The 16,601-nt window shown below is 34.7% G+C and overlaps 1 protein-coding gene across 6 annotated transcripts in view; it reads left to right on the top strand.

Annotated features, from left to right (window-relative positions):
- Positions 1-16,601, top strand: part of LOC124357493 (teneurin-m) — a 374,495-nt gene that overhangs the window by 157,220 nt on the left and 200,674 nt on the right. The gene's annotated exons all lie outside the window — the stretch shown is intronic.

The raw sequence follows: 16,601 nt of genomic DNA, 5'->3' as shown, positions 1-16,601 counted from the left end.
GGCGCTTGTGTCCCCATTATGCCTTATATTACCCCCTCCACCTACCCTTATCTGTATCACACACACACACACACACACTTATTATCTCGCTACATGAGTCGTAGTACTAATGCTAATAGTTTATGAATCTCACTTAATCTATTTATCTATAAAATATCTAGTACATCCCATGTTTCTGAAACGTTTTAGATATTTTTCAATAAAGTATACCAGGAATGTATGTATGGAATCCCTCAGTAATAATGATTTGCCGTATATTTCCGCTCTATGTAATAACCAAACGAATGAACCTGACCACTAGAACCGGCGACCAAGCCGTACAAACATATTTCCATCTCGCGATTGTTTCCATTCCAATCGGGCCAATTAAACTTCAGTGAACGGTGTCGACGACAAAGAGTTTATCAAAATTATTTCCCTCGGATCGACAGAGGTGGCGAATACTTTTTTCAACAAAACTTTAATTGAATCAACACCAAGAGACAGAAAAGCTGCCGGTCGCAAGACTGAGAGGGTTTCATTAACTGCCTTGATTTCCGCTGCCTTTGCCCGCTCGTGTATTCCCTTTGACCTGACAGGATGACGTTTGTTCGCTGTCGGCTAATGTAGTTGCCTCCCACCTTCGTGTCCGGCCTTTAATCAGCTAAGTATCTGTTATATTTATGACGTCAATTATCGCTTTGATTGCTCTGACTAGCGACCGACACGAGAGTCGCCAACACCGGACTCGGCCCGGACTGATGAGGTCGCCTCTTTGTGTAGTCGGTTTGTCACAAACGGTAATGACTGTTACACAAACGTAGTGTTTGTGATTGAAGCCGCTATAACTGGGTTGATTGAAACTGGACTGATTGTGTCGGTAACCGGCCTGTTTGTTTACTTCATTATTTTAAGCTTCCGCTGGGGGCAAAACTAAGTATTCGTTTCTCAGTATGGATATCGAGAAGTCGCAATAAACACTCTTAGATCTCCTCCCAGATTTCCCCACTCCCACTAAATCATCTTTCGTTTGCCATTTATATAAATAAATATTTTAATATTTACACAAAAAGGCGCTGTATAATTTATACAGTAAGCGCGTGATTCAGTATTTATCCATTATATAGACACAATTGTACAGTAAGCTCATTTCGTTCAAAATAAATCGTAAAACTATTCTAATAATGATTTTAATGAAAAAGACTAATTTTAGATGTTTATAGACTCATAATTTTTAAGATTTTAGCCATTGTAAAAAATAGAGTAAATTTTAAAAATTCCTAATTGCGCAGTAGCTCCTGACAAAAAATATGCTTCCGTCCACGGTTAATGACTATGTCGATTCACTTGTTCTAGATCACTAGCTTGATTATTTTGAGCTTTGATTATCCATCAAGTCGTACCAAGGTTTCTTTCTCTGACAAGCAACCTTTCTGTCACACTGACAATTATGCGCCTTTCATCCATCACTTTTTTAACGTGCCGCTAAAACTGATAATATATTTATTTTTATAAAAAATCAAATTTCTCTGAATAATTCCAATTTTTAAGATTATTTTATATTTATTTATGAGAGATGCAAAGCTACAATAATTAGTATTGCAGTATTTGCTGTAGTATTAATGTTTTGATATTTTGTTCAAATGTTTGCCTGTATTTTGTACTTGTACTTGTACTCGTATTTTTCTAAACGCACGGATTCCTGTCTGAAACAACTAGTAGTGACTGGTTGATTCTCCTGTAGCTAGATTGCGTTCATTACGTTGAAGGCGTTTCGATGATTATTACTCTTATTACAAGTTAGAAAATATATAATAAATTTTGCTCGTTGGTATTCTAACCCGGTTTCTTTAAGTACGACAGTTTAATTTTTAATTAATTGAATGAATGTGTTCTGAGAAATCTTTGTATCTCCTCACTCGTTATTTTACAATAAATTCCACGGGTTTTCCATCTATATCAAAATTATTTGTAATTATTGTAAATAACTCATTAATATATTAATTTGTCGGATATATTTGATTTCTCAACCCTTTTTATGGTCAACAACTATTTATCGTCAATAACGAAATGTTTTCCACAAGATTGCTATTAACTATAATTATAGTGGGTAGAAAACACATCTACTGTCCACGTTCTGTATTTCTAGTTTACATCATTCTGCTGCAACTAGTTCATAGTGTTTGCATGAGAAAGCTACAAAGCCTGACCACGACTTGTCATTACACCCTAACTTGTCAAAAAGAACGTTTCCTCAGCCTGGGAATGGATGTTTCCGGTTCGTTTGCTGTCACAAACGACTCTGATTTGTCATAAAACTAGAAATACTTTGAACAAGATATTTCGACAGCATGAAACAACTAATGTAAACGTTTACAGAATACTGTACGTTTTGAAACTGTTCGTCAAAGAATAGTCTTTTCTATTTGGAAAATTTGTTTTTTACTACATTTATTTATTCAGCCATAAATTTTTTTATTGCTCGGAGGAGCTTTATCCTCCAACTTCCCTTTTGAACACTACCTACGTATGTATATGTAAACACTAATGTGTATGCTCAACTTGGTCATTTTAATCTAAATAAATCATGTGTTTTTACTATGCGAAGTTTGAAAGGGCCAAAACCTGCTACTTATGGTTTTTAGGCGTGCATTAATTTTTTTCGTGACCCAGACAAGGAATATGTATTTAATTCTTTAGACCTAATGAAGAAACCATATTTTTAGTTACGTTATCTATATTAACAGAGATCTGAAATATTAGATGGCGCATATCTCAAGTTTTTCAGTAAATATTTGTTATTGTTCCAGTAGAAGTTAATAAAAAAACAGTGTTACGTAAACTTGACAGTATGACTGTGTTATGTTATACGTAATAAAAATAATGTAAGTTTACATTTTGCTTCCTGTATTATAAAACCCGTTGTTCACCACTCGGAACAAAAGTGTGCTTAGGAGCTTAATCGCAATAAAAACACGATTAACCATTAGTAAATAACAAAATTAACCATTAAATTAACCATTTTTGCTCCTAGTGATGAAAACTGCTGTTTTGTGAGCTATAGAATGAATAGCGAATGTACATACGCACTTCCGGGTCATTGAATACATAGTACGTAATTATGCTATCAGTTACAAGGAAATACCTTTAGGCAAGTATTAATACAAACAATAGCAATGAAAAATGTATTTGCACTGTCACTAATACACTAACACGGTTCATATCTTCCATCTCAAATATTGGATTTTTTTAATCGGCAATGAAATATAAAATATAAAAATGAACACCACTGAATACAAACTTTATTTTCATGTTAAGGTATGTGTGATATATATTTGATCTTTTAATACGCATATGTTTGTTATTTACTATGGCCAGCTATATTTACATCCGGGGTGTATGTTTTACTATTGCTTTAGTGATATAACGATGATGAATTTTAGTTCTGAATAGCCCTGGGACTTATGTACCGGAGTATGCAATTAGCCTTCGGATATCAAATTCATTTTAAAGCCTTCATTTAAATTGCAATAAGTTATTCATTTAGGACTGTGTCCCATCGTTACTTTCGGTGTATTAAACTATTTTAAATGTGCAACTCCCAAAATCTTTTTCTACAAAGCTGTGAATGCGTTCATTAGTATGTATTTATTACATTCTTTGCTGAATATGGAAATATGAAATAATATAAAATGATATAAAAAAGCCATTAACCCCAATATCGTACGAATCTTCATTTCAATTCCATATTATTACTTTAATAATGCTTACAATAATCATACCGAAGTATGGACGTTTTTATACTAGCCCCTTGAATAAACAATTACAGTGGATGGAAAGTATAGGGCATACTTGATAATTACTCGTATAAAGAGTCAATTAGTGAATCAATCGGGAATAAGCTTTTTATATCTTCATATCTCACTTTTCGTGTTTACCTTTCATCACTGGATGGTTTAAATTAAAACTTGTGCCATATTTACACTTATACAAATTCACAGATATGTGCACACTTTAGTTTCTCACATTCCAACTGGTATATTTTAGCATTTCCAAAATATTGACATTATACATATGGCTTAGTAAATTAGGTTTTATTTGTACAGTGTAGTAGTGGGTGTAATTGCGATTTCTGACTAATATGTTGAGACTGTAATTTCTTGTGCATATTTAACATACCGTTTAATCTACTCTGAGAAGGACTTAGTTTTGCGATTTCTGACAAATATACACTGTTATCTTTATCATCTTTATATACTTCAAAAGTACTCATGTATGTACATATTTTGCGCGAGATAAGGCTGCAACTGATATATTTAACATAACGTCAAACAACTCTGAGAAGGTCTTAGTTTAGTTCTGCATACGCGATATTCAACATTTTCCACACGAACAAAATACAGTATAACGGTGAGAAAAGTGAATGTGGGTGTAGGAGGCGAGATGACAAGGCTGCTCTCAATTTTGCGGACCGGAAGCTCCAATTTCCCGCACTCCGAAGGCACAATGTCTACCGCGATTGAGTGATGAGGCAAAGATTGAGCTCGTATTCAGCCCACACTCAGCGCAAACACTTGTGAGGCGTTTTGTGATGTGAGCAACCCGCCTCGGCCCTACCGGCCCGGCAATGTACGACTAATGACACCCTTTATACCTCGGCCCTTCTGTCTTTGTGGCTGAAAGAGCAATTGCTCGACCCCATGAATATAGACTTAAGCACCAACAATAGACCTGCACGAATGATAAAACTTGTACATTTTTCTTTCTTTCTCATTTTTGGAATAATTTTAAGATAATGAGACAGCCAAGCCAAGATAGCATTTTGATCGCTAATTCGAAATACATATAAATAACTGTATATTGAATTAGATTTATAGTACACATCATTATTTTCAGCATGAAATCGAAAACTAGACTTTAATAATTTATTGAAAATAAGTCTTAAAAACGTAATATATATAAACAAATATATATTAATTATATTTTCCAAATTTTAGCCAAATTAGGTCTTCATGTGAGGTAAACGTCTACGGCCTTTACAGAGAACTGATCAGTGTATACATGCCTAAATTGTCTAGAGGTGAAACAATAAACACTATGTACAAAAATTGAGTAATTTATACGCGTTAAATTACTCAATTACCCTATATCTGACTAAACTTCTTTCGTGTAATCTTGTTAGCCTGCACCAACTCAATCTTACAAAAAAAATCAGTTTCTATATTGACTGTGTCACCAGGGTTTAGAGTTGTGAACTAAACTCTTCTCATACAGTATACTGCCATTTAATATTTTAATAAATCAATGAGTCAATAAATTAATATGACTTTGAAACACATATTAATCTCGTAATAGATTCAAATGAAAAAAATAAGCCTACAGAAGTTTGATTCATGATCTGAAGCAATCTGCGGTAGCATTCCCTTCAGAATATAACATTTAACTTATCACTTTTCACCACTTAGTACCGAATGTAGGTATTTTCTATTTTAGTTATGAATCAATATTGAGAAAATCAGCTGGAGAATATTTTCCGTGCTGCTAGTAGTTATGGACTTTAACACTGTTTCCGCTAGGATCTGTAGCTTGTAGCACTTAATGTACTTTAATGCAGCGAGTCAGCTGTTGCAAAGTATCGTGCATAACCCGTATCTAAAGTTTTTCCTGACTTTGATCGAATTAACAACATTTTCGGTACTATTTATGAAATATACTACTCATTAAGTATAACAATAAAATCTACTATTTTAACACGATATTCCTAAAATGCAATGGGATAAGTAGAAATAAATGTCGAATGAGAAAACGAAAGTTGAAAACGCCGCTGCCAAATTTCATGCGTTGAATGATTTCGCGACTGAAAGGACATCAACAGCGTGTGGAGCGGCTCCGCGTCATCTCGACCTCGACGCACTCGCAATGACTTATTCAGTCCCAGACCAAATCCCACATCTCTTTTTGCTCGGTGTCGCCCATGCGATTTGTCTGCTCAGGCGCCACCTGGTTTGTATTCATATAACCTGTGGATAAACCGTGTTGATTGAATCACGCGAACTGTTCAACTGTCAACCCTGCTCGACTCACTGACACCGTTGACCGATTGGGCGGGGAATACAAGTGTTCTACCTACTTACCGAATACTATCCTTTCTGACAAGTTAAAAAACTGTTTAGGTGATGAAAATGGTTGGAATTATGAATAATAAATCATCTATTTAATTGACGAGAAGGGTAAGAGGTAGTGACACAATTTGAATTAATTCAAGTGAAACATTTTTTATTTAAATTTGTAACAAAACATTGGGATTTGTACGATATTGCATGTATTATACTATTTTTCTGGTAATACATTTGACTTTATAAACTATATAAATAGGATTTTTGAATACTATTTAAAACACTAAAACATTCATAGGTTCAGTGAGTTTGGTTAGCTAAAGAAGTAAAAATAAAATGTTCAGCCTCAACAGTTGTAACAGATTACATTACTACTGTATTTGGCTCGTCAGAAGCTGTTAGATAAGATTGTGTACAGTGCGGGTGGATGGATAAGAAGAGAAGCGAGTGGAAAGGTTTCAGAATTTCAGAAAGATCAAACAACTAATTACGCAAAGCCCTTAATTCTTAATGAAAATTGGTATATTACATAATCAAGAGCATAATCAATCCATAATTTTAACGAGGGGTTATCTTTTATAACTAATTAATGGAGTACCCTAAATCTTGGTACATGTGCTACATCCTTAGATTTGCACATTGTGGTTATGTTTGGGTTTCATGAAAGATTTTTATCCTAAACTTTTGTTAACTATACAACTTTATTGAGTGGATTTAAAATTAAAATTATAGTCCTCAATGAGTCATAATTTACCGTTAACATTTTAAATATTTATCACTTATTGGGCAAAAGATGATACACTTACACATACCTTTTTAATACTGATGTGTTCAAACATTTTATTGGAATTTTGTATAGGCTCGTAATATAATAATATAACATTATTATTTTAAATACCACATCTATCTTTTATGGTATCTTTGTAAAAACAAAAAAAAACCATTGTAAATTTTCAATAAAGTTAATGAACGACATTCTCTAAATTACAAAGTACAATAGAGCAAGCGAACTCGTATTATTGCTGTATGAATTCCTCAATACTTTTCAACTATGGTAGTTTGATTTCAGAAGAAATTCGAAGTTTTTTCGAATAATTTTGCCGCCTTTCCTGCTTCTGTACAGTTACGGAAAAGGAAAACCTCTTCTTAAAAGTAAAGGCCAAGCAAAAGTTTCAGCGAAGTTAGGAGGTGTCTGTGAGTGTAGTCCGTATTACTAAATTACTTCTATAAAACCAATGCATGATGTCACTGTTTTACTATAATTAATATGCATCACTAACGGATACATGTTAAAATTATTATGTTTTGGTATCATTAAAAATTGAAAATATTATGTATATAAAGTATATATTACTGGGTTTTCAAGGCAGTATTTATAGCATTACCATTCACATCCAACTATATAAATTATGCATGTTAGATTTTAAAACTCTTAGCTTTGATCTTTTTTTTCTTAAATTTGAGACTATATAAAAGATAAAAATGCAAAAATGAGTTATAAGTATGAACACAACATTCAGTAGAATATGTTTAAAACTTCGTATTTTTTGTAATTTAATCGGTATTTTATAAATCATTTTATAATCAAACAATTGCAACAGATTACTTAATTCTTGCCGATGTTGTAATGTGTCTTTTAAGTAAGTTAGATACAGCTACGTTGGAATACTGACCAGTTTATTATGACCTGTAGATAATCTTGAATTGTACACGCTGTTTTCCACAAAGCTAAGTAAATTTTGAACGTATTTACTCGAAAATAATTTGGGAACGTGCAATTGACGGTAATTTCTAATTATTTTCAATTTATGTTCTCTCGATCCCAAACTATTCACATTTAGTCGTTGAGTACTTACTAATCGTACGTGTATCGAATACACATCGATGATATCGATAACCGCTAAAATATCGATTGACGCGATAGTGTACTTTCAGCTGAACTTTCATCCGGTGGTCGAGGAACGAGGGGGAGACATGAATGGCGCTACTCTCGCGTTACTCCACAGCCGACAAAGTGGCTAGGGAAATTCTGTCTGGGTTCTGTTTACTTAAATAACAGCAACTCCAAGTGGAACGAAAACAGTCTGCTTTGTGTGATGCAAGCCTTCCCCGACCCTTCTACTCTGAGGGGATCCTCAGTAGCACGCTTCATCAATACAGTACTTTGATAGCGCTTCCTTTACTTAAAAAGTACCTACTTATTGTATAAGTATCTCGTATTTCACAAATCAAATCACATAAACAAATCATGCGCTCTATATAAATTAAATACATAAGTTCAATCTGTTGTGAAGTTGTTCTTTCTGGTTGCGAGAGTTTTGCTTTGAGATAGCTATTACAATATCGTGACATGTTTCCTCTGTTTTTTACATAAACACACTCGAGTTGCATCACAAGGCTAATAATGTCGTATAATGCGTTCATTGGTATGTTTTATAGGTTGGGAGGGGGCGTCATACTGTATGTAGATTTTATATTAAAACCGTTCATCGATGTCCTAGATGTCACTTATTTCTTGATAAATTTTAAAAACCTCTTCTCTTTTATGCTACATAAATATATACAATTCTTGTTAAAAACTTGGAAAAAAATTTCCACTTTTTTATGTATAAGAATTTATACCAAATTTCAATTTATTGCAACAAGCTGTTCTCAAATTCAAAATAACTCAATTAAAAGTAGAAAATGGAGTCTGTACGGGTAATTATTGAGTTTTGAAAGTTTAAATATGACAATTTGGTTTGCTATTGGATCTGAATAATATGTGTTAAGGTTAGTAAAGTGTTGTGTGACACCCTGTATACTGTATATACTTTCTTATAGTCGTACCCCAAACCCAATAAGTTGGTATGTGGATATGAATACTGTAATTTTATCTATAGACGCTTTACAACCCACATTTGATTTATTTTCAAAATGGCAGAAGCCTCCCTTTTTTATTTATTTCCAACGAGTTAGTTCGTTGACTGGCAAAATCCATTGAAGAAAAAGGGCTTTAGGAATATTTGTGTATACAAAGTTTTCTGAGAATTGTGTACTATTTAAAACTAATACTTCCCTAAAAAACACAAAATTATAGTTTTGAGCACGTGAATGCTTCTGCATATTTGCTTATTATATCTGCACAAGTAACTATTTCTATCTCCAACGATACTGTTTTGTCCAACTGAAAAAAGCCATTATGTTTTAGACATTCAGTGATTTTGAAGAGGTCATGGAGGTAAAATAATAGCTATTTGACCAATCGTAGGATTTATTTCGACTATACTTATATCACCGTCCGTCTACGAGGGATAGACAAACTAATAGTCTCAATTTTCAACCAAGTAGTCGGTCTTAATAAGTTTAGATGAAGCTCCTTTACGGTAAATAATAACTTCATAATTGTTGAGTTCCATTAGAACCAGTGTATCTGATGATTGAGGGAGGCACACTTCTATAGATTGTGAGCTATGCAATGCCAATAGGCATGTGCCGTTCTTAGACTATTTGTGTTGTTCAAGTCGGAGAAATAACCTAACCAATACATATCCATACATATACGTATCCTAATTCTTTACATCATACTAGTAACAGATCAATAGTTACATAATTTTCAAGTAAATCTAATATGCACGTTTCCAGTTTCATGTTCTACTCATTAAAATATTTACTTTCAGTATTGATTACGGCAAATGTATTTCTGAGAATCGGCTCCCGGGTCTTTGATGCGGCTCGACGAACGCAACTGTAACACTGTCTAGTTACGTAACTAACTGATTGCGTTACATGACCTCCCATACAATAACTATTGCTTTCTGATTTGACAAATAATCTGTTTACCAGTTGCAAATTAACTGTGCAATTGATGTGTAAAATGTTTTTGTGAGTTGTACTAAATATATTAAAAAGAAATAACTATTAAATTGAACAACCATGCTACGGTGAGCATTACAATTTATATAGTAAACTGTTCTTGATAACATGTGGATGGACAGAGAGAAATAAAATATTTCCAGCTCTGTAGTGATTTTATACCATAGCCTACCAGATATATTATCACAATAGCTGTTACTTATTTGCGTAGAAAATATAGAACATATAGTAAAATACCAAAGATACAACTTTTATCTGACAAAACACTTTTTTAAGATTTGATCCATTAGTTTCTTTAACTTTACCAATGAACAATATTTACCCTCAACCTGTCATTATGTTGTGATGAGAACAACGAATCCGTATTGCAGTGTTAAAACTTGATCGGACCCGATATTTTGTTAGGACCTTTGAAATGTTTGTAACAGTTCAACTGGTAATAACTAACCTGTACACAAAGTTGACTACAAGTCGGGCGAACAAAGAGCGTCAAGGCGGATCAACAGTTGATTGTGTCGCTAATCACTCGTCAACGGTTGACACAGCCGCGCTGGGCTAAACCCTGAGCTCGTCGCTGAAGGGTAACATAAAGCAGACTTGTTTTCTTTCCACTGAGCCCGTGTTGTTCCTCCAAACAACGGTGAACAACACGAATAGATTGTCACCTCACTGTTGATTGTCGAGGGCACCAGCGACCGTCGCGTATCCTATTCCAGTTTACCGTTGCTTATCTGTAATAGGTATTTTTTTTCAATTAATCATTTGAAAATAACGGAAGAGAGTTATTATTACTCGTAAATCGTCAATTTGTATTAATAACTATGTATGGGTACATAGTAATTACAAAGTTATCCATTGCGTGACAAGGTCATCTTCGATTCTCTAGACAATTTAATCAATCAGATTTTATCGTTAGTTTTGTTCACAATAAGCAACTTGTTTACAATTACAGTCTCTATTTAAAAAAGTATGTAATTCCAAAGTTTTTTAATGCATGACAACGTCTTCTATTTCAAGTCTTCTGATCACCAGAGTTGAGTATTGATTTTTTTCCACAATAAACAGCTTGTTAAAAAGCATCTATGGCTACATAATTATTACAAAGTATTGAATAATTTCCGATCCAAATCACTTAACTATTCTGATTTGAAAATCCGCTTTTTTGTTCGTATTAAGCAACTTTTTAATGAACTGCATTGAAATTGTCGTAACTAACTGGTCTGATTATTACAAAACTTTTATATCAACGGATTGTTACAAACTGCACCGTAATTTATAAGTTTATGGATATTTATAGGTTGACAACTCTGAATATTGACTCGAATAGAAGGTGTTCTTTGATTGTGAGTAATGCTATAAAAATTTGTTTTAAAACGAATTTGAAAACTTTAACAGACCATTATAGGCAAGTAAACACAATTCGAGTTAATGTCCCTTCCTGTTCATCTAAATGATGTATTGTAATTTCAGTCAGTACAAGAATTTCTTAGACTCTTGGTAGTTTGGAGGTGCTAGACAGTCTGGATGGGTGTGTTGTTGGCGAAAGAATGCTCTCAGCCGATAAATCCAAACTTCGATTGCACTCGACCCGGCGCGGCAATGGTGGCGAGGGTGTGAGACACGGACGTAAAAACATGTTTGTGTATTCCCCTATTTTGGTAGCCATTAATCCAAGAGAAAATCGGAAGTAGAGCATTATCTTCTGCGTTTGAAAGGATGCATTAGCGCTGATATATGAATACGGCCAGTGAACGCTCCCCACCTCTCGTACTATGTCTGGTAGAGAATTCAGAAAAAATAATATTTCTCCGGTAGTGAGAACTGCTTGTAGATTTTTGATTTTTAACAATTTCAGATTGATATATCCATTTGTCCTGTTGTCTCACTCAATCCTCCCTTTTATTGCAAAATAGTTCTGTTTAGATTCCTAGCAATTTAACTGTTATAAACAGAATTTACACATTTTTTCAAACAGCCCTGAACAAAATTATTGAAATTGAAGCTGAAACTTTAGAAAGATCTCTTTTCAGTAGTAAATGAGGCGTATGGTATTTAATTCATTAAAAAGAAGAGGGATAACAATATTCAATCAAATAAAACCGATCTCCGTTAAGAAGATTACTCAAAATCATTTAGAAGGATCAGATTCGAAGACGTTCCGGAATGCGATCCTTTTACACCGGCAAACTTAAACTTTATAATTGGGATTTCCCTTGGGTAATCCAACACCTCATTAATCTAGCAAACTTGAAAGTTTCCTTTTCCCTTGAAACTCGGGGTTAACTCGCATGTCAAGTTGTAAAATTAGAAGTCCGTTGTTGACCTCGGTTCATTCTGGAGCGGAAACTGCCGCCGGGAAAAGTTTGATCGTCAGCCCCCGTCACGAGAGGGAAATAAACAAGCGTCTCCAATCAACGTCCATCATCGAACGGAACACCAGTCAAAGTTGTGGGTTCTCGTGAGTTGTACGGCGCGGCGCGTGGGTGTGTGCGCGTGTCGGCAGAGCGAGCGTGCTGCGTCCATACTGCGTCTTGTGCTACTCAACACTGACCATCACCTGCTGTCAGAACAGGCAGACGTATAACTGCAGAATCGTGCGTCAAAATTACAGACCAAAATGCAAATATAAAAATGAATTGAACAATAAAATAAACAAATGTTTTATACTCTTTGTCAACAGATTAAGTTTCAGTTAAAGTTTGATTACGCAAACATAAATATTATTATTATTTATCCGAATTCTGAAGTATTCAGGGAAAAATGTCCGACCATTCTTTTCATATAAACATTCATCGGACTTCAAAAAATATTTAAAAAAGAATTAGCTGAATTGGTCCAGTTGGTTTTTTAGTTTAACGCTTAGCAACACAATTAACGATTCATATTTATTTATAAAAAAGTGAGTATTTTAACTTTTTATGAAACATTAACAATAAATTTAGCCAGCTACTATTGATAGCTAATCAAGGTTACTAGGCATCTCTCTTTAAAGCGCGTAAGAGAAATCAATCATCCATATATTTGATCTTTTATATGCACGAGAGTTATTGCTACGTCATTACAAAATTGAGTGGAAAGTAATTATGATTCTATTGTTTTAGTAATTTGAACAGACATTTTTATTCACATACCTAATTCACAATTTGCAAATTAACATTTTGCAAGTACGTATTTCTACTCACAAATCTCAAATAATTCCAAAATCGGATTGCATTATTTTCAGTATTCGCCGAACTATTGTATTTTATGACATTTAGAAACTAAATAGAATGTATACGACGCATAATTCAAAATTTAACATGAACCTTGGGAAGAACACAACGTTAAGTCACACACAGCAGATTTTTTGTTTATTGTTTCACACTCATATTATTGTAATGGCTATCGTTCTTCACATTATCATCATTATTTCTCCAGTCCAGGTCAAAACTGAATAAAACTCAAGAAGAAACTAAAAGACTGCACATTTCGGCGCGCTCCTTGTACGTTAAGGTATTATCTCCGACTGTAACTATTTTATAGGCCACTTTGAGGTTTTCAAGTACCGTACAGCGAAGAACACCATTACAACGCTGTAACTATTCCATGGAACGGTTATTTTGCTCAACTTTGTTCTGTATTTCCACTGCATGCACCGCTGAGTAATATATATTGGAAACGTTCGCGTGACGCTCCCAGAAGTTTGCTGATCAAACTGTTGAGAAGTGCCATATTTAATGAGAACAAGTTCACCTGGAGAGCTATTAATAACGGCACGCGTGCACCAGCCGTGCCGGCATTCCTGGCATGATTAAGGCCGAGTTACCGTGGGTGCTTGAAAATACGAAATAAGCGGTGGATTATTCAAGGGTCATAAATCCTGGGTGATTGAACAAGCAAGAAACTTCCGCATATTTGGGCTACTCAGCGTGTCAATAGCTGGAATATGTATAGCAGTGGCATAAATCTCACATAATGGCTCACTGGGCCAAAATACCATACGCCTCTTATCCTGTCTTCACTCCTTGTTATACCATTCAGTATCCAGTGTTACCTTAAAGTCTAAAATATAATTAGGAATAGGAGTATTAACCAGTTTTCTTCTGACAACTAACCAAAACTCTGTTTTAATAGTATGTTTTTGCGATGTAATGATTGGGAAGTTACATACAAGAAATAAGTAACACTACGTTTCGAGTCTCATCCCTTCTTCAGGTGGAAAACTAGCCTAACACGTTATATACCGCACCAATGTGATATATTTCCTGACTTAAGCATGTCACAACGCTTTGTTATAATTTATTTATTTACCCTAGATTGTAGTTTTGTGTTAGGTTAGTTATCCACCTAGAGCAGAACTCAGATTGCAGATCTCGAAACGTAATGTTACTGGTGAAGTGTATTAATGAACGATGTCTGACAAATTCTTGTTATCCGACTAACTCAAACTGTTATATGTTTAACATTTTAAGAGTGACTAACATGTTACTTCTGTTCCTTTGTTCTTTAATAAATAATTAATGAGTTAATAATTCGGAGAGTTTACAAGGATACAGTTTTGACGCCTGGTGATCTTTTTCAAAATTAAGAACACGCCAGTATCTTTAAAAGAAACCAATATCACAAATTAAAAACGTTCTTCACACAGCATTGTCACTATTATTAGACTACTGTAATTAAAGCTGAAAGCAACAAGGATGGTCCACAAACACCGTGTGTCGTCCGCTTGTAATGAGTTGTTAAAAGGCAGACGTCGTATTTGTAAAAAATTAATTGTTTATTGGTCAATTTCCCTGTATTTGTGAAAAGTACATTTACACCACCTGTAAAATGGCTTTCGTAACAATAATGCGGTGTTTCAGTCGGGTCGGGTATAAAACGCGTGAAAATATTATTCGCCGATGTTGTGATAACCTTTACCGCCCAGACTGATTACCATTACAATAGATTGGTTGGATGCGAGAGGCGCAGCCGGTCGACGAGCGTACGTCAACAGAGGAGTGCCCTGGGCCATAGTTTTGTCCGTTGCGATGACAATTCCCATAATGATTATTGTTTTTTGATAATTGCTTTGGGTAATGCAGTTACTGGCAATGATACGCGATATTGGTCTACAGTGACACATATGCAGTATTACTGGCTCGGCCATTTTAATAACATAGTTTCTATTTGGTCTTTATGTTTTTATGTGCTAAACGTAAACATCGCCCAATTGATGAAACACTAATATTTTTAAAGCAACATTCGAAAAAAAAATATAAAGACTATTTAAGCATAACATTACACAAAGCAGTATTCAGTTCAAATTAAAACTTTTCGATGCTGAAAATGTAGTACATTTTAATAAAAATGTAAAATATTTAAAATTTATAAGCTCTGTCTTTTTTAATTTCATATATGACATGTAATACCCCCTCCTACATTGCATTCATGTAAATATATTTCTATGTGAATTACATCTGTTTGACCTGTAATTACTGTAATTGATTGTATAGAGTTGTAGTACTCACAAATAACTGTAACAACTCTGTGATCAATAACACGGCCGCAGTTATTGGTAGGCCGTACTTCTGGGAAGTCAAAGAAACGGATATCAATAAGTAATGCCGGACAAGGTACATACAAGAGCGTGTATTATTCAGCAACGATCGGTGTGCTACTGTCCGTTCTGGAGTGAATAATTTCATTTTTAATCATCTCATGAGTTCCCTTGCCGTGACAAAACTCTGTACAAGGTACATACAAGAGCGTGTATTATTCAGCAACGATCGGTGTGCTACTGTCCGTTCTGGAGTGAATAATTTCATTTTTAATCATCTCATGGGTTCCCTTGCCGTGACAAAACTCTGTACAAGGTACATACAAGAGCGTGTATTATTCAGCAACGATCGGTGTGCTACTGTCCGTTCTGGAGTGAATAATTTCATTTTTAATCATCTCATGGGTTCCCTTGCCGTGACAAAACTCTGTACGAGGTAAACACAAGAGCCTGTATAATTCAGCAACGATCGGTGTGCTACTGTCCGTTCTGGAGTGAATAATTTCATTTTTAATTATATCATGGGTTCCCTTGCCGTGACAAAACTCTGTACAAGGTACATACAAGAGCATGTATTATTCAGCAACGATCGGTGTGCTACTGTCCGTTCTGGAGTGAATAATTTCATTTTTAATCATCTCATGGGTTCCCTTGCCGTGACAAAACTCTGTACAAGGTACATACAAGAGCGTGTATTATTCAGCAACGATCGGTGTGCTACTGTCCGTTCTGGAGTGAATAATTTCATTTTTAATCATCTCATGGGTTCCCTTGCCGTGACAAAACTCTGTACGAGGTAAACACAAGAGCCTGTATAATTCAGCAACGATCGGTGTGCTACTGTCCGTTCTGGAGTGAATAATTTCATTTTTAATTATATCATGGGTTCCCTTGCCGTGACAAAACTCTGTACAAGGTACATACAAGAGCATGTATTATTCAGCAACGATCGGTGTGCTACTGTCCGTTCTGGAGTGAATAATTTCATTTTTAATCATCTCATGGGTTCCCTTGCCGTGACAAAACTCTGTACAAGGTACATACAAGAGCATGTATTATTCAGCAACGATCGGTGTGCTACTGTCCGTTCTGGAGTGAATAATTTCATTTTTAATCATCTTATGGGTTCCTTT

This window comes from Homalodisca vitripennis, chromosome 3, assembly GCF_021130785.1.
Source record: "Homalodisca vitripennis isolate AUS2020 chromosome 3, UT_GWSS_2.1, whole genome shotgun sequence".
Lineage (NCBI taxonomy): Eukaryota > Metazoa > Arthropoda > Insecta > Hemiptera > Cicadellidae > Homalodisca > Homalodisca vitripennis.
This window is presented reverse-complemented; position numbering and strand designations above follow the sequence as displayed.